Source organism: Triticum aestivum, chromosome 1B (assembly GCF_018294505.1).
Source record: "Triticum aestivum cultivar Chinese Spring chromosome 1B, IWGSC CS RefSeq v2.1, whole genome shotgun sequence".
NCBI lineage: Eukaryota > Viridiplantae > Streptophyta > Magnoliopsida > Poales > Poaceae > Triticum > Triticum aestivum.
The window spans coordinates 169646577-169670996 of NC_057795.1; positions in this window are offsets into that span (position 1 = coordinate 169646577).

Below are 24420 nucleotides of genomic sequence, written 5' to 3' on the forward strand. Positions count from 1 at the left end.
TCCTACAAATATTATACACAGACTCCAACAATGCAGCCGAATATGAGGCTTTGTTGCATGGTCTTCGGATGGCGGTCTCTATCGGCATCCAACGCCTGGAAGTGCGCGGGGATTCGAACCTCGCAATATCACAAATAAATGGAGACTTTGATGCCAAGGATCCGAAAATGGCGGCCTATCGTAATGCCGTCCTCAAAATGTCAGCTCGGTTCGAGGGGCTCGAATTCCACCATGTGGCTCGAGAAAACAATCAAGCGGCGGACATCCTCACCCGCATCAGTGCCAAACGGACCCTGTCCCACCTAATATATTCCTGGAAAGGCTGTTCAAGCCATCCGTAGTATGGGAAGGGGAGTCTGGCAATACCAGCACGGATCCGAATACACCCCCAGACTCCGAACCATCAGACACAATCGGAGGCTTTGGCACCGAAATAACTTCTTCGGCCCACGAAATCATGGCCGTAATCGCCCCGTGGACCGAGCCTTTCTTGGCCTACCTAAATAGGCAGGAGCTCCCCGAAGACCAAAATGAAGCACACTGCATAGTCCGGCGTTCTAAAGCTTACAAAGTCCACGAAGGGAAACTCTACAAGAAAAGCGCGACCGGAGTGCTCCAAAGGTACATCTCCGAAGAGGAAGGGCGGCAACTCCTGGCTGAAATCCATGCCGGACTGGGCGGACACCACGCCGCAGCTCGAGCGCTAGTCAGCAAAGCCTTCCGTACATGCTTCTATTGGCCGACGGCCCGAGCAGATGCACAGGACCTTGTCCAACATTGCGTCGGCTGCCAGCTCTTCGCCAATCAGAGTCGTATGCCCCCTACCACTCTCCAAACAATCCCCATAACTTGGCCCTTCGCGGTCTGGGGGCTGGATATGGTCGGACCTCTTAAAGGGGGAAGCCATAAGAAAAAATACTTATTGGTCATGGTGGACAAATTCACCAAATGGATCGAAGCCAAACTAGTTAAAACGGCCGAATCCGGACTAGTAATAGACTTTATATCCGGGTTCGTACACCGGTATGGTGTCCCCCACAGCATCATCACCGATAATGGCTCAAATTTCATAGCCGATGAAGTGAAAACTTGGTGCGGCAAAATGGGCATTAAGCTCGATTACGCTTCCGTCTACCACCCTCAAACAAATGGCCAAGTCGAACGGGCAAACGGTCTCATCATGAGCGGCATCAAACCCAGACTAGTGCGATCTTTAACAGAATCGGATACACACTGGGTAGAGGAGCTCGACTCCGTACTCTGGGGGCTGCGAACCACACCGAATCGAACCATCGGATACACACCATTTTTTATGGTGTACGGTGCGGAAGTAGTACTACCCTGCCACATAATACATGATTCACCATGCGTACACATGTATGAAGAGAAGGAAGCCGAGTTAGATCGGCAGGATAACTTGGATGCCCTGGAGGAGGAACGCGATGTCGCAAAAGCCCGTTCCGCATTCTATAAGCAGCAGGCTCGACGATATCAAAGCAGAGAAGTGCGGGCCAAAACTTACAATATTGGCGAGCTCGTTCTACGCCTACTGGAGAAGAAGAAGGACAAACTCAAACCCAAGTGGGAAGGTCCCTTTGTCATTGACAAAGTTCTCACCGGAGGAGCGTACCGTCTACGTAATGCAACTGATAATAGACTCAACCCGAACCAATGGAACACGCCTAGATTCCGGAGATTCTACGCCTAACGCCGAACGCAGTGTTCGTCTCCTTACCCCTCCTTTTTAATTATGCTCCACCTCTTTTTCTCTCCTTTCTCGACCCTTTTTCTCTTCACACAAAGTGTTTAATACAGTGCGGACTCCCGGATCATCCCGGCCGTACTAGGTGTGTAAGCTGTACCTGGGGGCTTCCTATTCGGAAGCTAGACATAATTACTTTGAATGGCTTTTTGCCCATCGCATATGCGTTCTTTTTCCATATGTGCCTTTTCTTCACCATTATATTCATCAATATGACTTAAGATGTGGCCAAGCTGGGTTGCCTGGCTCTTGTGTTTATGCCCTATGTTCCCGTTAATTCGGCTAGGGCATAAGGGGAGCACCTCTGCGATTGTTACTGCCAGTTAAGCCGGATGTGTACCTCAGACTGGGTGAAGCCGAAAGCTAGTTTCCTTAAGAGAATATTTGATCGGTGAACAAAGGATGTATTCGTTGGTTACAAAAAAACCCAGAAGCTTTGTGTCCTGCGCCGTCGTTCGCAGTCCGGACATGTGCATCGACACATGCATTCCCAGGGAAAGGAACCCCCAAGGGAACTATTCTCCCTGGAAGATGTTTCTTGCTATCCATGCAATATAACATAACTAGTTGGGTACTTGTTTGTTCAAGCACTATGACCCCTACGCCTGGTCTCCACGCTGTCACGCCCAAGATGCGACCCTATCCTAAAGGAACGAAGGTCCCACCAAGGATAGAAGCGCATCTTGAAGACGCTTTTGCAAGGTGGATATCATTACATCAACATTACATAATAGATGGGGATACATACAAAAGGCATACAATGCCACACGAATACAACAATACATCATACATAAGAGCAACATTCAACTACGGATGAAAACACAAACAGAAGCTCAAACGACATCCACCCTGCTAGCCCAGGCTGCCGACCTGGAACCTATCCCCTGATCGAAGAAGAAGTAGAAGAAGAACTCCAAAACAAGCAACAACGCTCTTGCGTCCTGATCATCGCATAACCTGTACCTGCAACTGTTGTTGTAGTAATCTGTGAGCCACGAGGACTCAGCAATCCCATTACCATGGGTATCAAGACTAGCAAAGCTAAATGGGAAAGGAAGGGGTAAAGTGGTGAGGTTGCAGCAGCGGCTAAGCATGATATGGTGGCTAACATACGCAAAAGAGAGCGAGAAGAGAGCAAACAGAACGGTCGTGAAGCTAGCAATGATCAAGAGGTGATCCTGAACTCCTACTTACGTCAAACATAACCCAGAAACCGTGTTCACTTCCCGGACTCCGCCGAAAAGAGACCATCACGGCTACACACGCGGTTGATGCGTTTTAAATCAAATCAGGTGTCAAGTTATCTACAACCGGACATTAACAAATTCCCATCTGCCACATAACCGCGGGCACGGCTTTCGAAAGTTTAGACCCTGCAGGGGTGTCCCAACTTAGCCCATGATAAGCTCTCGCGATCAATGAAGGATATACCTTCTCCCAGGAAGACCCGATTAGTCTCGGAATCCCGGTTTACAAGACATTTCAACAATGGTAAAACAAGACCAGCAAAGCCGCCCGATGTGCCGACAAATCCCGATAGGAGCTGCACATATCTTGTTCTCAGGGCACACCGGATGAACACTACGTACAACTAAAACCATCCCTCAAGTTTCCCCGAGGTGCCGCTGCAAGTGGCTCTAGTTTGGACCAACACTCGGAGGAGCACTGGCCCGGGGGGGGGGGGTAAATAAAGATGACCCTCGGGCTCTGGAAACCCAAGGGAAAAAGGGATAGGTGAGGCAAATGGTAAAACCAAGGTTGGGCCTTGCTGGAGGAGTTTTATTCAAAGCGAACTATCAATGGGGTCCCATAAATCACCCAACCGCGTAAGGAACGCAAAATCCGAGAACATAACACCGGTATGACGGAAACTAGGGTGGCAAGAGTGGAACAAAACACCAGGCATAAGGCCGAGTCTTCCACCCTTTACCAAGTATATAGATGCATTAATTAAATAAGAGATATTGTGATATCCCAACATAATCCTGTCCATCATGGAGCAATCTTCAACTTCACCTGCAACTAACAACGCTATAAGAGGGGCTGAGCAAAGCGGTAACATAGCCAAGCAACGGTTTGCTAGGAAAGGTGAAAAAGGTTAGAGGCTGACATGGCAATTTGGGAGGCTTGAAGAGCAAAAGATAGGCAACGCAGCATAGCGATAGAACGAAGCAACTAGCATAGCAATGATAGTAGTGAGATCCAGGGTAGCGGTCATCTTGCCTGAAATCCCGCTAGGAAGAAGAACGAGTCCATGAAGAAGATGAACGGGAGTAGTCGAACGAATCCTCACAATCGCAACATTACCGGAACTAAGAAGCAACACCGGAAAGAAACAAACAACATGGTAAACAACCATCACATAAACATGGCATGATGCACAACCAAGTATGATGCATGTCCGGTTTAATGAGGCATGGCATGGGAAAGTGCAACAAACAATATTACAAGTTAAGTGGAGCTCAATATGCAACGAGTTGCATATTGACGAAACACCACAAGCAATTATTTAGTTTGATCTCGATTATGCTACTCATCAATATTAAATGTTGTTAAACATGGCAAGGGGTGAAGCATATGGAAACTAACTATTTAGGCAAGTTTAAATGAGGCCGGAACAACAAACAACAATTCCGAAAAATCCCCATGTGCATAATATGAATTTGGTACTGTTCTACCCTAAACACAATGTTGATGTTGTTAAACAGCAAAATAAGGTGCAGCAAGTTAATCTATGCATTTTTCTAGCCCATCTACATATAAAGAACATTTAAATCCGAGCTACGGTTATTTAGTTATGAAATAAAACAATTTAGCATGGCATTTGAGCATATTTAATCAAACAACATTTTAAACATTTTGAACATGGATGAAAACAACATATTATGAAACTAGATGAAATTCTAAGCATTTTACATATATGAATCATTTTAATCTGATGCACGGTTTGTGAGATATTAAATGCATGAACATGAGGGTTTTTCTGTAAAACTGCAGTTCCTGGAAAAAAAATAGCTAAAATCGTCCAAAGGAAAAAAACATGTCACGGGCCGAAACTGGCTGGCCCAATGGAGAGGAGGGGCTGTGGGCGCTCACCCATGGGCTTTAGCCCAGTCGGTGGATGCGGCTGAGGCGCGCTGGGCCTGGCGCAGATCTGGCCCAAACGGGCGACGCGCACGGTCAACGGGGACGAGCGAGCTGCTCTGTTTGTTTCTGAAGAAGGAACAACAGCAGGTCGAGGCAGGGGCCAGGCGCAGCGGCGCGATGCAGAGGAGGCAGGGGTGCGCGCGAGGTTCGCCGGGAAGACGGCAGCGGGCGGCGGACCTGGCCCTCGGGGCGACTCGACGGCTTGGCGAGGGGAGAGGTCAACGCGGGCGCGGTTGCCTGGCCTCGCTCGATGCAGAGGAAGTAGACAGAGGAGGCGAGACGTGGGGCACTTCAGGCGATGCAGGGCGCAGCAGCGGATGGAGCTCGGCTGTCGGACTTGGCGCCGGCGTGAGGAGGCTCGGGAGGAGGCCGGCGAGGAGGCGTGGAGGAAGGTGGCGGCTCATCTGCTGGGTTCGCCGGCGAGAGGGTGCAGCGGCTGCTGCTGTTGCCTGAAGAAAGAAAAGAGAGAGAGATTCATAGAGGGAACAGGGGAAGGAAGCAAAGAGAGACGGCGGGATAGGGGTCTCCTACTGGCGTCATGGAGGAACTCCAGCGAGGTTCGACGAGGAGGTCCGGGCGCGGAGCTTGATGGGGACCGAGAGCCATGGCGCTCCTATTTGAACAGAGAAAGAGAGACAGAGAGGTGAGACGAGGAAAGCAGAGGAACAATAGGAGGAGGAGAAGGGCAATGGTGCTTATATCATGGTCGCCGGCGGCAGCGCCGGTTGCCAGACGACGAGGCGAGGTGGAGGAGCACGGGGAGGCTCCCTGGCTTGCGGTCGATGGCGGGAGGCGGCATGGATGCAGATCAGAGCTACTGGTCTCGAAGAAGCAGGGCGATCGGGATGGAGGGATTGGGTGGATCTGAAAACGAGGAAGGGAGGGATGGATCGATGGAATTGGGAGGTTGTGGTTGGCCCGATTTGGAAAACAGGGAGGAAGGTGGCGGCTTCGGTTGGTGGTTTGGATCGGGAGGGGATCCCAAGGAGGAGGAGACAGTGGGCTGGCGGCAGCGGAGGATGGGACAAGTCCCTAGAAGTTAGGGTTAGGCAGTATATATAGGTAGGGGGTTAGGGTTGGGATTAACTCAGTACGTCCGATCGAAATCGGGCGGTCAAGAAAAATAGGCTAGGAGGGTCCAAATAAGAAAACGGTGATGTTTTATAGATGTTAGGAGATGATCTGAATGCAACGGTGATGACTGAGCGATTCGGGTTCGGGGCAGTCTCGGACGCGCGCGAGGGGGTCAGTGCACTGGCAAGAGAGGTTAGGTGGTCGGACAAGAGGGAAACGAAAACACGGTTGGTCTCGGGACGGTCAACGAAAACAAGGGGTGGCACGGCAACTACGAACGGGTGCAAGTTTTTATGAAAACATGCAGATGCAATGCGCATGATGCTATGAGATGAGATGCATGACGTGAACAACATGCAAAACAAAAGACAAAACCCAACCACGGAGGAAATAAAATATCGCATCTCCGGAAAAGGCAAGAGTTGGAGTTACGAATATGTAAAGTTGTATCCGGGGCGTTACACACGCATACCCTGGATTTTATACAACCGAGCGGGTATTCGGACACACCCCGGACTATAGGATCCGGGGGCTGAAGCGAAAAGGTCCGCCATGACAAATGATTTCAATCCGGCTAGGGGCTACTTATGCCAATTAAATTACACAGTCACTGAGACTGACTATATTCCTCCTCTATACCATCTAACAGGCTATTTAGCCTACAATCTTGTTGAGAGTACTTAGCGGCTAACGCTACCTGGTCATATACCAGGCTCACGGGAATTTCTTGCCCATCGGGCCCCGCCGGTCCTACTTCGGCCATATGGTTCGGGTCCAGCTTGGTGTAGTGCGTCTTCACCATCGCCCAGGCTTCTCTTGCTCCTTGCCGGCATGCTGATATCTTCCACAAACGGAAGCACCGCCGGGCTCCTTGAAGCAGGCCTGCAAGCTCCTCCACGCCATTCGGCAAGAGGCTTGATGGCCACAAGGCCTGAGCAACACCGTGCATCACCTGCCGAGTACGCTCATGCAACTGCGAAAGATCTTGCAGCAAATCACCTGCAGATGAGGGCATCTCCTCTTCAGGGCGACCTGTTAACATTCCTGCAGGCAAAAAAATTTCAAGAAAACTTCCTCACCAAACTATCAAACAGTTCGCTTGAGCTCTTACCATAAATGCCGCGTCGAAGCTTTTTGTTCTCCTTCATGGAGTCCGCCAGTTGAGCGCGGATGTCCTTTAATTCCACGTCCAGACGAATATTGGCATCTTGTAGCTTGTTCTTCTCTTGCGTCACTTGCGTAAGGATGCACTCGCCAGCCTTCAGCTGCCGTTGGAGATGCGAGTCGTCACCCATTATGCCCTCCGGATTCACCCCGGGATTGTCTGCAGAATTTTCTGTTAGACTAACCGCACCAGCCATTTACTAACTGGTACATCTGTGTATAATGGAGACAAATATTACCAGAGGGGGCCTTTCGGGATCCCTCTTGGCTACCGCATCAGTTAGCTGGGCCTTGCATGCCTCCATTTCAAATCTCTAAAAAGGCAAATATTTATGAATGAAGGGAGTAAATGCAAGCCATGCATGGTCCTCAATTCAATATTAAAATGAATAGGAAATTGGAACATGAATATTAAGTCTAGTACTACATACACGCAAATGTTGTGTTTAGGTCTCTCGATCAATCCCCCCCCCCCACACACATACTTCATGTATCATTAATGTTTATTTCTTTGTTAATAGAGCTATTGGCATCCGACACGCGCGCGCTCATTATTGCTCTTCACGTTTCAATCTCCATTTATGTCATTCCCGCCCTCACACTCTCAACAAATGTATTAATCACACACAACCTCATCGTGCCCTCCATGACAAACACTCCCTCTTTCTCTCTCTATCTCTCTCTCTCTCAAGACACATGTGTTGCCTTTGTAAAACACCTTCACCATGCGCTCACACACAAAGTCTATCTAGCTCACTCTCTTGGTAACTATCTCCCTCCAGCCCTTACCACAGCTTTGCTGCATGATATCTCGGTGTATCGTCTTTCATATTCGAGTGTACACTAGACCACACTCCCTTGATCTCTCCCTCTATAAATGACTTGATTGACCTCGCTTTTTCACGTCGTCTATCTCACACATAGACGCTCACACTACACCTCTTACATAGGCGGAGCTATGTAGATTATCAGGGGTTAACCCCTCGACCTTAGATAAAATTGTGAAGCTCTGTTTAGGATTGTTTAGATTATCAACATTATATTTATCCCCACCCTCCCAAACACCGATTGGTTGTGCACCCCCTCCCCGGGAGAATATCATGTGCCCCCACACCTTAGATGCTATATGATGATACGGGTTGCTTGGACCATGTAGATCTGAGATATAGCAACTCACGGGATGTCTTAATATTTTTACAGGAAACCTTAATGAGTTTGAGAATTGCACACAATTTGTACAAAAACTACTTAGATGCCCTTGGATCCCATATCCAACGACCTCGAAGCTCGTGTCACCGTAGCATCTAAGATGAAGTAGGACCTCATATTTTCCTGTATGTATATCATGTGCTACCACACCTTAGATGCTTTGGTGATACAAGCTCTTCGAAGCCGTTGGATCTGTGGTCCAACAACTCCTTGGTGGTTCGAATGTTCTTTTTGCATAAAAGCCCCCAAAGAGTTTGGCCACTGCTTACAAGCACAAAGACTGCTCAGATGCCATTGGATCTCAGATTGAACAACCTTGAAGCTCGTATCATCGTAGCACCCAAGCTGCGAGAACACCTGATGTTTTCTCACACGGGAGAATATGATGTGCTCCCGCACCTTAGATTCTATGGTGATACGAGTTCTCGGAGATCTAACGGCTCATAGTAGGAGGTTTGAATGTTTTTGCAATATACGCCTGAGAGAGTTTGGGAATTGCGTAGAAAGTACAAGTACTACGCATGCGGCATCTGATCATAGATCATACGACCTAGATGCTCGTATCATCGTAGCAGCTAATTAAGCTACGGGGAGCACCTAATGTGAGCAACTAGGAGCCGTTGGATCTAAGATGCAGCGGCACACACGAGGCTTGCATGTTTTATTTGCAAAAGAAAACCTTGGAGAGTTTGGAAATTGCGCATAATTACAAAGACTAATCCCAAGCCATTGGATCTCGGTTTGAGCAACGTAAAAACTCGTATGACCATAGCATCTAAGCTCCGGGGTGGATGTGATATTCTATGCCGCTGTCATTTTTGTTCCTAAACTTGCAAAATACGTGTAACTAGTGTTGTTACTTGTCTAACGCGCAAAGTGTTTGTGCAAAAAACCATCCTACACTGAAATATCGGAACAACACACGGAGGTCCCACTTGTCATTGACCAAATTTGGACCTAAAACGAACAAATCTGAAAGACAAGATTCGAACTGGCAACCTGGACTACAAAGCGTAAGTCGATAGCCTGAAACAGCAATAGTTGTTGGCTTTGTTGCATAACTTGATTTTATAAAGTATTACGTTGAGTAGAGTAGAGGGAGTGGCTCGTCAACACGTGCATGACCGCCGACTCACTTACTGGTGGGTCCCATGTTTGTGATCTCTCTCTCCTCTCCATCGTCTAACCTTTAGGCTGGTCGTAATGGGAGTATCATGCATGCCAACTATGCAAATTTGATGACATGGCATAGAATTAAATGAAGAAAGAGAGGGTTGAGTATCATATCATGATATCGTATCATATTAAATGTTGTGCTATTATGTGTCATGCATGCTAATAAATGAAGTCATCTATGATACTAACATATGATATTATGCACTACGGATGTAGTATCATACACTAGTATCATATGAATGATACTAGTATATGATACTTGCCATTACACCCAGCCTTAGACACACGGGCAAACACAAAGAGCGGCGCAAGCTTGCCATGGTGTTATTATAACTAAAAAAGTGCTTGGAAAATACTAGAAGAATCACTTAGAACAAGAGACTTTGTGGCTGGTTGAGACGGAGCTAACCACACCTATCCTCCGTGCCACGTTAGCATGATGAAGCTCTGTGGCTAGTGGGGTGTTTTTGACCGACTGGCTGGGTCCCGGCCGAACCATAGGTAGTACGTCTGATACAATATATTTTTACACGCACATTTTTCCTCCGTGCCGAGATGTGGCACACCCTACCATGTGGTTTCTGGGTCCTCCCGGGACTTGGGTGGTGCACGCACATTTTCTTCATTGCCAAGACGTGGGACGCCCTAGCACACATTTTCTAGGTCCTCCTCGGTCGTAGCACCGAAGCAAGTAAATGAGTCATCAAATAACAAAAGCCCATCTTTCCCGTCGAGTACATCAATGAAGCACGATGGCTAGCTAGTTGGGATAGTGCGACCGATTAGCTAGGCTGCCGCCACATTTGTTTTTTCACCCCCCTTTTTTCTCTCCTTGTCGGCAGGTAAATTTAAATATCCACTGTAGCGTTGCTCTGGTCTTTGGGTGTGGTAGGCGCGACAGGATTTTTATTTTTTTGATTGACGGGAGCAGCCGCAACAGCAATTAGTCATGATGACTCCGCCTGTAAAACCCACTGCTCCCTGATGTGAAAACTCCTCGACTGGTGTTTTCCCATGGTGAAAACCAAAAGATTCACCACACTCCTCGACCCTCCGCCTTCCCGCAGATTGCATTGCCTTTCAGCCGTTTTGCCCCCTTTGCTTCCTCTCCCCATTGCTTCTACCTGGTTCCATGGCGGCGCACCAGATCATGGAGTCTGAGGTGAGGCACCTGACACAGGAGCTCCAGGCCAAGGATGCGGAGCTCAGGGCCATGGACGCGGAGCTCCGTGAGCTCAAGGAGGAGAGGAGTGCCATGCTCCTTGATGACCCACAATTATATGGGATCAATTGTATCCTTTTCGATAAGTAAGAGTGTCAAACCCAACGAGGAGCAGAAGGAAATGACAAGTGGTTTTCAGCAAAGTAATGTTTGCAAGTGCTGAAATTGTAAGCAATAGAGTAGTTTGTTAGCAAATTTGTAATGAGCAAGTAATGGTAGTAGTAACAAAGTGCAGCAAGGTAGCCCAATCCTTTTGAGGCAAAGGACAAGCCAAAATGGTCTCTTATGATAAGCAAAGTGTTCTTGAGGGTACACGGTGAAGGAAATATGCCCTAGAGGCAATAATAAAGTTGTTATTTTATATTTCCTTATTCATGATAAATGTTTATTATTTATGATAGAGTTGTATTAACCAGAAACTTGATACATGTATGAATACATAGACAAAACACCGTGTCCCTAGTATGCCTCTACTAGACTAGCTCATTGATCAAAGATGGTTAAGTTTCCTAGCCATGGACATGTGTTGTCATTTGAAGAACGGGATCACATCATTAGGAGAATGATGTGATGGACAAGACCCATCCATTAGCTTAGCATAATGATCATTCAGTTTTATTGCTACTGCTTTCTTCATGTCAAATACATATTCCTCCGACTATGAGATTATGCAACTCCCGGACACCGGAGGAATGCCGTGTGTGCTATCAAATGTCACAACGTAATTGGGTGATTATAAAGATGCTCTACAGGTATCTCCGAAGGTGTTTGTTGAGTTGGCATAGATCGAGATTAGGATTTGTCACTCTAACTATCGGAGAGGTATCTCTGGGCCCTCTCGGTAATGCACATCATATGAAGCCTTGCAAGCAATGCGACTAATAAGTTAGTTGTAGGATGATGCATTACAAAACGAGTAAAGATACTTGTCGGTAACGAGATTGAACTAGGTATGAAGATACCGACGATCGAATCTCGGGCAAGTAACATACCGATGACAAAGGGAATAACATATGTTGATATAGCAGTTCGACCGATAAAGATCTTTGTAGAATATGTGGGAACCAATATGAGCATCGAGGTTCCGCTATTGGTTATTAACCGGAGAGGTGTCTCGGTCATGTCTACATAGTTCTCGAATTCATAGGGTCCGCGCGCTTAACGTTCAATGGCGATTTGTATTATATGAGTTATGTGTTTTGGTGACCAAATGTTGTTCGGAGTCCCGGATGAGATCACGGACATGATGAGGAGTCTCGAAATGGTCGAGAGGTAAATATTGATATATTGGAAGGTAGTATTCGGACACCGGAAGTGTTTCGAAATGTATCGGGTACATATCGCAATACTGGAGGGGTTACGGAACCCCCCGGGGAAAGATATGGGCCATATGGGCCATAGGAGGGAGGTACACCAGCCCACAAAGGGGTGGTGCACCCCCTGAGGGAGTCCTGGATTATGGGGTCCTCGGAGAGCCGGCCTATGTGACATGGGCCGGACTGACGAGCCATGAAGATACAGAACCGAAGGCCTTCCCCCGTGTCCGGATGGGACTCTCCTTTGCGTGGACGGCAAGCTTGGCGTCTGGATGTGTAGTTTCCTTCCTCTGTAAACCAACTTTGTACACCCCTAGCCCCCTCCAGTGCCTATATAAACCAGAGGGTTTAGTCCTTAGGGGCGATCACAATCATACAGGCTAGACATCTAGGGTTTAGCCATTACGATCTCGAGGTAGATCAACTCTTGTAACCCCTATACTCATCAAAGTCAATCAAGCAGAAAGTAGGGTATTACCTCCATTAAGAGGGCCAAACCTGGGTAAACATCGTGTCCCCTGCCTCCTTGTTACCTTTGATCCTTAGACGCACAGCTCGGGACCCCCTACCCAAGATCTGCCGGTTTTGACACCGACATTGGTGCTTTCATTGAGAGTTCCTCTGTGCCGTCGACAGAAGGATTGATGGCTTGCCTTGTCATCAAAGACAGCATCACTTCTGGAGAAGCCCTAGCTTTAGGGAAAACTCTCTGACTCTGCAACTTCATCATGGGCGCTCGCCCAGCTGTTAAGCCAGATGCAGCCCAACCCATCGCCAAAAACCGTCTCTGCGTCGGCCCTGAATACTTCGACAAGATGGATTCGGCAGATGTATCGGCCTTAAACGAACTGCTAGATCGCATCGCCGCCCTGGGGGTCGCAACTGACTATGATCGGATTGGGCTTAAACCCGATCAGAGAGAAATCAGATCTCCGTCGATCACCCATCATGTGGCAATCATTGAGGAACAAGCCAACAATGAGTCTTCTCCTGCGTTGAGAACTAAGTATGTTTGGGTGTCCGAACTTGGAGAACCGGACTCCCGTCTTCTAGAAGACACTTCTTGTACTCTGAACATGGAATCTGGAGCTGAGCCTAAAAATACATTGGATGCTCCGGAGTCCAGGCCTGTAACCTCGGAAATTCTTCAGAATCCGGACTTCTCAGTGGGTCAGGGTTTGGATTCGAACCCGCCCACACACCACAAGCAATATTCCCCAAGCAGCTCCGGTCCTCCGGACATATGCGACTTAATGTATGTGCGGCAGCAGCCTCAGGAAATAGTCCACTTTTGGGCTAGATTCCTGCTTGTTAGAAACATGATCAAGGATTGCTGTGACGATGATGCAATCTCGGTATTCCGCAACAATTGCATGGATGAGGGAATCCTTAATGCCCTCAATCTCCATCACGTACTGCACTTCGATGATTTGGCACACATAGTACAGAAGTACTGCATAATGGAAAGCGCCTGGAAAACCCAGACAAGCCGCTAGGAATCGCAGGCCTTTAGGCCATCCCCGGGATGGGCAAAGAGGACGCACCCCCGCAAAGCACCCAATCATCATCCCGTGGACAAGAAAATTAAACCTGTTACGGGGCATAAAACTGTCCTCGAGGAATGGCTCGACAAACCCTGCAAAATTCACATGACGTCGGACAACGAACCAACACATAGCCTTCGAGCATGTTGGATACTCCGGCAGGTGGCCAAGAGAGGTGAGGGTCTCCTCACTAACAACACCCTAGATAGTTATTCTTCGGAGGACAATGATCCCGAAGTATTCATGGTCTTCGAGACCTTTTCTTCGAATAATTGGTGCAAGAGAGTGCTCCACAACCTCGCTGAAGTCTGCTATGTGGCAGCAGTAAATCCTTGGAATGACACGATCATCACTTTCGACGCCGATGACGAACCAAGAGCCCGCTCAGTCCGGGCACCAGCCGCTTTGGTCCTAAACTCAATCGTAGATGGCTTCCGGCTCAGTAAAGTGCTCATGGATGGCGGTAGCAGACTGAACCTCATTTACGAGGACACGCTCAATAAAATGCAAATGGACAGGAGTAGCATTGAGCAAAGTAACACAACCTTTTGCGGTATTATCCCCAATCGACAAGCCAGGTGCTCGGGAAAAATCAAACTCGACGTGGTATTCGGCACGCCGGAGAACTAAAGGTCCAAAGAGTTACTCTTCCATGTGGCACCATTCAATAGCGGGTATCATGCTTTGCTGGGGTGAGACACATTCACGCGCGTCCAAGCTATACCCCATTACGGGTATATGAAGCTCAAAATGCCCAGGCCTAATGGGATTATCACTATCGTCAGTGATCCGGACATAGCACTCCACGCCAAAAACAAAACCGCCTCTCTGGCCCTTGAGGCATTATCCGAGGCCCTCGCGGCCGAGGAATTGACCACTCTACGTTCCATAGTAGATAGGGACGATGTAATCCTCGATAAGAGACCCAAATCTTCTTCTTTCAAGCCGGCAGACAGAATAGTCAAATTTCAGGTCCACTCGACGGATCCCAATAAAACATCTTCCATTGGGGCACAGCTGGATCCGACTGTGGACGCTCCATTACGCGGATTCTTGTGCGAGAACTGGGACATTTTTGCCTGGCACCCTTCGGATATGCCAGGTATCCCACGAAGACTGGATGAGCATAGTCTCAACATACTGAAAGGATACAAACCAGTCAAACAATCTCTTTGCCGATTCTCCGAACCCAAATGACAGGCTATGGGGGAGGAGCTAGCCAAGCTACTCGAAGCCAGGTTTATCGGAGAAATCAAACATCCGGACTGGCTAACAAACCTGGTCATGGTACCTAAGAAGGATAAATCCTGGCGCCTGTGTGTCGACTTCAAAGACCTTAATAAGGCTTGCCCTAAGGACCCATTCCCACTACCTCGAATTGACCAGATTATTGACACAACCGCAGGGCACGATTCCTTGTGCTTCCTTGACGCATACTCCAGATATCATCAAATTAAGATGAAAGAATCCGACCAAGCTTCAACAACATTCATCACTCCGTTTGGGCCCTTCTACTTCAACACTATGCCTTTCGGGCTCAAGAACACCAGTGCAACCTACCAACACATGATTCAAACATGCCTGGAAAAGAAGATCGACAAAACTGTGGAGGCATACATAGATGACGTAGTAATCAAAACCAAATATGTCGATTCATTGGTGGATGACTTACGCCTTACATTCGACAACCTCCGAGCATATGACATACGGCTCAATCCGGAAAAATGCGTTTCGGCGTTCCAGCCGGAAAGCTGCTGGGTTTCATTGTCTCCAATCGAGGAATCAAAGCAAACCCCGCTCAAATCCGAGCCCTGTCATAGTTGGCAACACCAACATACCTCAAGAAGGTCCAGAAATTAGCTGGGTGCATGGCAACTTTAAGACGTTTTATCTCCAGACTAGGGGAAAAGGCACTGCCATTATATCGCTTGCTACGCTACACTGACCACTTCGTGTGGACGGACGCTGATGTCTACTACACAACCTTCTTCTTCTAGACGTTGTTGGGCCTGCAAGTGCACAGGTTTGTAGGACAGTAGCAAATTTCCCTCAAGTGGATGACCTAAGGTTTATCAATCTGTGGGAGGCGTAGGATGAAGATGGTCTCTCTCAAACAACCCTGCAACCAAATAACAAAGAGTCTCTTGTGTCCCCAACACACCCAATAAAATGGTAAATTGTATAGGTGCACTAGTTCGGCGAAGAGATGGTGATACAAGTGCAATATGGATGGTAGATATGGATATTTGTAATCTGAAAATATAAAAACAGCAAGGTAACTAATGATAAAAGTGAGCACAAATGGTATTGCAATGATAGGAAACAAGGCCTAAGGTTCATACTTTCACTAGTGCAAGTTCTCTCGACAATAATAACATAGATAGATCATATAACAATCCCTCAACATGCAACAAAGAGTCACTCCAAAGCCACTAATAGCGGAGAACAAACATAGAGATTATGGTAGGGTACGAAACCACCTCAAAGTTATTCTTTCGGATCGATCTATTAAAGAGTTCGTACTAGAATAACACCTTAAGACACAAATCAACCAAAACCCTAATGTCACCTAGTTACTCCATTGTCACCTCAAGTATCCGTGGGCATGATTATATGATATGCATCACACAATCTCAGATTCATCCAACCAACACAAAGTACTTCAAAGAGTGCCCCAAAGTTTCTACCGGAGAGTCAAGAAAACGTGTGCCAACCCCTATGCATAGGTTCATGGGTGGAACCCGCAAGTTGGTCACCAAAACATACATCAAATGGCACATCCCAATGTCACCACAGATAAACACGACAAGACATACATGAAGTGTTCTGAAAGTAAAGACTCAATCCGAAAAGATAACTTCAAGAGGGAAACTCAATTCATCACAAGAGAGTAGAGGGGGAGAAAGATCATAAGATCCAACTATAATAACAAAGCTCGCGATACATCAAGATCGTGCCATAGAGAGAACATGAGAGAGAGAGAGATCAAACACATAGCTACTGGTACATACCCTCAGCCCCGAGGGTGAACTACTCCCTCCTTGTCATGGAGAGCGCCGAGATGATGAAGATGGCCACCGGTGATGGGTTCCCCCTCCGGCAGGGTGCCGGAACGGACTTCTGAGAGGTTTTTGGTGGCTATAGAGGCTTGCGGCGGCGGAACTCCCGATCTATCTTGATATTCGATGGTTTTAGGGTACGTAGGCATATATAGGCGAAAGAAGTCGGTCGGGAGGTGCTCGAGGGGCCCACGAGACAGGGGGCCACGCCCAGTAGGGGGGCGACCTCCTATCTCATGGCCTCCTCGAGGATCTTCTGACGTGGACTCCAAGTCTCCAGGATCATATTCTTCCAAAAAAGCACGCTGCCAAAGGTTTCATTCCATTTGGACTCCGTTTGATATTCCTTTTCTTCGAAATACTAAAACAGGCAATAAAACAACAATATGGGCTAGGCCTCCGGTTAGTAGGTTAGTCCCAAAAATGATATAAATGTGTAAAATAAAGCCCATAAACATCCAAAAGGGGTAATAAACAGAATTTTTGATGTGGAATGCTACCTAGCATAATTTATAATGTAATTTTATTTATTGTGGCATGAATGTTCAGATCCAAATGATTCAAAATAAAAGTTCATATTGATAAAAGAAATAGTAACACTTCAAGCATACTAATCAAAGTAATCATGTCTTCTCAAAATATCATGGCAGAAGAAAGTTCATCCCTACAAAATCATATAGTTAGGCTATGCTTCATTTTCGTCACACAAAGATGTTCCCAACTTCTATACCCCCGATGACAAGCCAAGCAATTGTTTCATACTTAAATAATCTCAAACTTTTTCATCCTTCACGCAATACATGAGCGTGAGCCATGGATATAGCTCTATGGGTGGAATAGAATATGATGATGGGGATTGTGTGAAGAAGACAAAAAAGGAGAAAGTCTCACATTGACGAGGATAATCAATAGGCTATGGAGATGCCCATAAATTGATGTCAACATGAGGAGTAGGGATTGCCATGTAACAGATGCACTAGAGCTATAAATGAATGCTCAACAAAATAAAACTAGTGGGTGTGCATACAAGTTGCTTGCTCACAAAGACCTAGGGCATTTGAGGAAGCCCATCGTAGGAATATACAAGCCAAGTTCTATAATGAAAAATTCCCACTAGTATGAAAAGACAACTTATGAGACTCACTATATGAAAAACATGGTGCTACTTTGAAGCACAATATATGAGACTCTCTACATGAAGAACAAGGTGCTACTTTGAAGCACAAGTGTGGAAAAAGAGATAGTAACATTGCCCTTTTTTTGGGCCTTTCTTTTTTTTTCTTTTTTTCTTTGGGCAATGCTCTAATAATGATGATCATCACACTTATATTACAACATATGAATTATAACTCAAAACCAGAACAAGATATGACTCTATATGAATGCCTCCGGCAGTGTACCGGGATGGTGCAATGAATCAAGAGTGACATGTATGAAAAATTATGCATGGTGGCTTTGCCACAAATACGATGTCAACTACATGATCATGCAATCGCAATATGACAAAAGTAAAATATGTCATGATAATGATGAACGGAACGGTGGAAAGTTGCATGGCAATATATCTCGGAATGGCTATGGAAATGCCATAATAGGTAGGTATGGTGGCTGTTTTGAGGAAGATATAAGGAGGCTTATGTGTGATAGAGCGTATCGTATCACGGGGTTTGGATGCACCGGCGAAGTTTGCACCAACTCTCAAGGTGAGAAAGGGCAATGCACGGTACCAAAGAGGCTAGCAATGGCGGAAAGGTAAGAGTGCGTATAATCCACGGACTCAACATTAGTCAAAAGAACTCATATACTTATTACAAAAGTTTAGAAGTCATCAAAAATCAAGTACTACGCGCATGCTCCTAGGGGGATAGATTGGTAGGAAAAGACCATCGCTCGTCCCCGACCGCCACTCATAAGGATGCACAAGCCAGGTACACTTCATGTTTCAAATTTGTTACACAACTTTAACCATACATGCATGCTACGGGACTTGCTAACTTCAACACAAGCATTCTTTAAATTCATAATCACCCAACTAGCATGACGTTAATATCACTACCTCCATATCTCAAAACAATTATCAAGTATCAAATTGATCATAGCATCCAATTCACTTCCTATGATAGTTTTTATTATACCCAACTTGGATGCTCATCATTCTAGGACCAACTTTATAACCATAGCAAATACCATGTTGTTCTAAAAGACTCTCAAAATAATATAAGTGATGCATGAGAGACTAGCAATTTCTACAAAATATAACCACCGCCGTGCTCTAAAAGATATAAGTGATGCACTAGAGCAAATGACAAACTACTCTGAAAGATATAAGTAAAGATCAATGAGTAGTCGAATAATTGTGAAACTATGTGAAGACTCTCTACCATTAAGGAATTTCAGATCTTGGTATTGTATTCAAACAGCAAGCAAAACAAAATAAAATTACATTGCAAGGATAGCACAACTCATGTGAAGCAGCAAAAACTTAGGCTCAACCGATACTAACCGATAGTTGTTGAAGAAGAAAGGTGGTGGGCATCCTCAAGCTTAGATGCTTGAGACTTCTTGAAATATTATCTTGGGGTGCCTTGGGCATCCCCAAGCTTGAACTTTTGTGTCTCCTTAATTCCTCTCATATCATGGTTTCTCTTATTATCAAAAGCTCCATCCACACCAAACTCAACAAGAACTCGTGAGATAGGTTAGTATAAACCAATGCAAAACCTTATCATTTTCTACTGTAATAAACCACTAAAATTATTATTAAACATTGAATACTAAATGCCTCTGCATATTTAACACTCCTATCCTCAAATAGAATCATTAAACAAGCAAACATATGCAAACAATGCAACCATAATAGCAATCTGTCAAAACAGTACAGTCTGTAAAGAATGCAAGATTCATCATACTTCCCTAACTCCAAAAATTATGAAATAAAATTCCTACTGTAGTAAATTTATCAGAGTTCATCATGCAAAAGGTTCCAACATTATATCATGCTCTGAATTTTCTAGGGAAGTTTTTGCAACAGCGGTAAACTTTCTGTTTTCAAACAGCAACATGTATACTAGCAAAATAAGCATGGCAAAGGCTATCATTGACTTTTTTATTGAAACTAAAGATGCAAAACATTAATCTAAATAACAGCAAGCAAATACTAACAAAATAAAATGATGCTCCAAGCAAAACACATATCATGTGGTGAATAAAAATATAGCTGCAAGTAAAGTTACCGATGAACGAAGACGAAAGAGGGGATGCCATCCGGAGCATCCCCAAGCTTAGGCTCTTGGTTGTCCTTGAATATTACCTTGAGGTTCCTTGGTAATCCGAAAGCTTAGGCTCTTTCCACTCCTTATTCCATAGTCCATCAAATCTTTACCCAAAACTTGAAAACTCCACAACACAAAACTCAACAGAAAACTCGTAAGCTCCGTTAGTATAAGAAAATAAAACCACCACTTAGGTACTGTAATGAACTCATTCTTAATTCATATTGGTGTAATATCTACTGTACTCCAACTTATCTCTGGTTCATACCCTCCGATACTACTCATAGATTCATCAAAATAAGCAAACAACACATAGAAAACAGAATCTGTCAAAAACAGAACAATCTGTAGTAATCAGTATCAAACGTATACTTCTGGAACTCCATATCAAAAAGAATCAGATCAGAAGCACGTTTCTGTGAATTAACAAAACTAATTTACTGGGTGTAAAAGTTTCTGATTTTCAGCAGGATCAACACAACTATCACCGTAAGCTATCCTAAAGGTCTTACTTGGCACTTTATTGAAACAAAAGATATAAAACATGATTAATACAGTAGCATAATCATGTGGACACACAAAAACAATAAGGGTAAATATTGGGTTGTCTCCCAACAAGCGCTTTTCTTTAATGCCTTTTTAGCTAGGCATGATGATGACAATGATGCTCACATAAAAGATAAGGATTGAAACATAACGGGAGCATCATGAAGCATATGACTGGCACATTTAAGTCTAACCCACTTCCTATGCATAGGGATTTTGTGAGCAAACAACTTATGGGAACAATAATCAACTAGCATAGGAAGGTAAAACAAGCATAAGTTCAAAACTTGAAGCACATAGAGAGGAAACTTGACATTATTGCAATCCCTACAAGCATATATTCCTCCCTCATAATAATTTTCAGTAGCATCATGAATGAATTCAACAATATAACCAACACCTAAAGCATTCTTTTCATGATCTACTTGCATAGAAAATTTAGTACTCTCCACATAAGCAAAATTCTTCTTATTCGGAATAGTGGGAATATCATAAAAGACTTGAACACTAAAAATTGTTTCCACATTAAAAGAGTAATGTTTAGAAAAAGGGTAATCATAATCATGACAAGATTTGTAAATATAATCATCACTACTTTTTATAGCATAAGTTTCATCACAATAATCATCATAAGTAGTAACTTCGTTCTCATCATAATCGATTGAAACCTCTCCCAACATAGTGGAATCACTAAATAAAGTTGACACTCTTCCAAATCCACTTTCATATTCATCACAATAAGATTCAACATCCTCCAAAATAGTGGGATCACTAATTCCTAAAGTTGACACTCTTCCAAACCCACTTTCATCAATATAATCATCATAAGTAGGAGGCATGCTATCATCATAACAACTTTGCATATCAAAACTTGGGATGCCAAAAATATCGTCTTCATTAAACATAGCATCCCCAAGCTTGGGAAAACATTAATTTCAGCAAATATATTCTCAAATATGTCATCCTCATCAAACATAGCTTCCCCGAGCTTGGGCCCTTTCATATCATAAGCATAATCACTCTCATCGTTAAAAATATGGATAGCACCAATAGTAAAGCAATTATAATAATCACAATGAGTAGTAGGAGCAACATCATTTGGGACGGATACCTTTTTACCTTTGTTGCTCCTTCTTTTCTTTTTCTTCTTCACAATATGTGTGGGTTCAACCTTCCTCTTTGAGCTCCTTATTGACGAGATTGGTTGAATAGAAAGCTCCTCCTCGTTACCTAATTCATCACAAGAAATAATAGGAGGATACTGGGAAGTCTCTTCCCTTTCATTAGTATTCTCATCATCTTCTATTTGCTTTCTTTTCTTTAGGTAATTGTCAATATAAGGATTTTCAATGCAATTCTCCGCACAAAACATATAAATCTTTTCTAGATCAATATCAAGGAAATGGTCAAGATTAAATTCTGGAATAGGCTTAGTTAAATGTTTCAACTCTTCATAACCCAAAAGCAAACTAAGTTCATTATAATGTGCAAGGGAGATCAAATCATCACAATTTTTGGACACGATTCGATCATGAAACAATTTGCATAGGAGATGTAAATGACCACGTTCATTGCAAAGTTCACAAGTACGGCAAAGAAATTTTAAATTTTCAGCACTCACATCTAGCCTTTCTTGCAACCATTTAGTTTCTAAATGCTTATGCCTCTTGCAATATATATCTTCTCTATTTGGTGTGTTCATGAAAACATGCACTCCACAAAAATCAACATGCTTATAGGAGACATTTTCATCATGACTAGAGCAATCATCATTAGTACTATGGATATTCAAGGAGTTCATACTAACAACATTGCAATCATGCTCATCATTCAAAGATTCAGTACCAAGCATTTTAATGCACTCTTCTTCTAGCACTTGAGCACAATTTTCCTTTCCATCATACTCACGAAAGATATTAAAAAGACGAAGCATATGAGACAAGCTTAACTCCATTTTTTTGTAGTTTTCTTTTATAAACTAAACTAGTGATAAAACAAGAAACTAAAAGACTCGATTGCAAGATCTAAAGATATACCTTCAAGCACTCACCTCCCCGGCAACGGTGCCAGGAAAGAGTTTGATGTCTACTACCCAACCTTATTCTTGTAGATGTTGTTGGGCCTGCAAGTGCACAGGTTTGTAGGACAGTAGAAAATTTCCCTCAAGTGGATGACCTAAGGTTTATCAATCCGTGGGAGGCGTAGGATGAAGATGGTCTCTCTCAAACAACCCTGCAACCAAATAACAAAGAGTCTCTTGTGTCCCCAACACACCCAATACAATGGTAAATTGTATAGGTGCCCTAGTTCGGCGAAGAGATGGTGATACAAGTGCAATATGGATGGTAGATATGGATATTTGTAATCTGAAAATATAAAACAGCAAGGTAACTAATGATAAAAGTGAGCACAAATGGTATTGCAATGATAGGAAACAAGGCCTAAGGTTCATACTTTCACTAGTGCAAGTTCTCTCAACAATAATAACATAGATAGATCATATAACAATCCCTCAACATGCAACAAAGAGTCACTCCAAAGCCACTAATAGCAGAGAACAAACATAGAGATTATGGTAGGGTACGAAACCACCTCAAAGTTATTCTTTCGGATTGATCTATTAAAGAGTTCATACTAGAATAACACCTTAAGACACAAATCAACCAAAACCCTAATGTCACCTAGATACTCCATTGTCGCCTCAAGTATCCGTGGGCATGATTATACGATATGCATCACACAATCTCAGATTCATCCAACCAACACAAAGTACTTCAAAGAGTGCCCCAAAGTTTCTACCGGAGAGTCAAGAAAACGTGTGCCAACCCCTATGCATAGGTTCATGGGCGGAACCCGCAAGTTGGTCACCAAAACATAAATCAAGTGGCACGTGATATCCCAATGTCACCACGGATAAACACGGCAAGACATACATCAAGTGTTCTCAAAGTAAAGACTCAATCCGAAAAGATAACTTCAAGAGGGAAACTCAATTCATCACAAGAGAATAGAGGGGGAGAAACATCATAAGATCCAACTATAATAACAAAGCTCGCGATACATCAAGATCGTGCCATAGAGAGAACACGAGAGAGAGAGAGAGAGAGAGAGAGAGAGAGATCAAACACATAGCTACTGGTACATACCCTCAGCCCCGAGGGTGAACTACTCCCTCCTCGTCATGGAGAGCGCCGGGATGATGAAGATGGCCATCAGTGATGGGTTCCCCCCTCCGGCAGGGTGCCGGAACAGACTCCCGAGAGGTTTTTGGTGGCTATAGAGGCTTGCGGCGGCGGAACTCCCGATCTATCTTGATATTCGATGGTTTTAGGGTACGTATGTTGGAAATATGCCCTAGAGGCAATAATAAAAGGATTATTATTATATTTCCTTGTTCATGATAATTGTCTTTATTCATGCTATAATTGTACTATCCGGAAATCGTAATACACGTGTGAATACATAGACCATAATATGTCCCTAGTAAGCCTCTAGTTGACTAGCTCGTTGATCAACAGATAGTCATGGTTTCCTGACTATGGACATTAGATGTCGTTGATAACGGGATCACATCATTAGGAGAATGATGTGATGGACAAGACCCAATCCTAAGCATGGCACAAGATCGTGTAGTTCGTTTTGCTAGAGCTTTTCCAATGTCAAGTATCTTTTCCTTAGACCATGAGATCGTGTAACTCCCGGATACCGTAGGAGTGCTTTGGGTGTATCAAACGTCGTAACGTAACTGGGTGACTATAAAGGTACACTACAGGTATCTCCGAAAGTGTCTGTTGGGTTGACACGGATCGAGACTGGGATTTGTCACTCCGTATGACGGAGAGGTATCTCTAGGCCCACTCGGTAATGCATCATCATAATGAGCTCAAAGTGACCAAGTGTTTGGTCACGGGATCATGCATTACGGTACG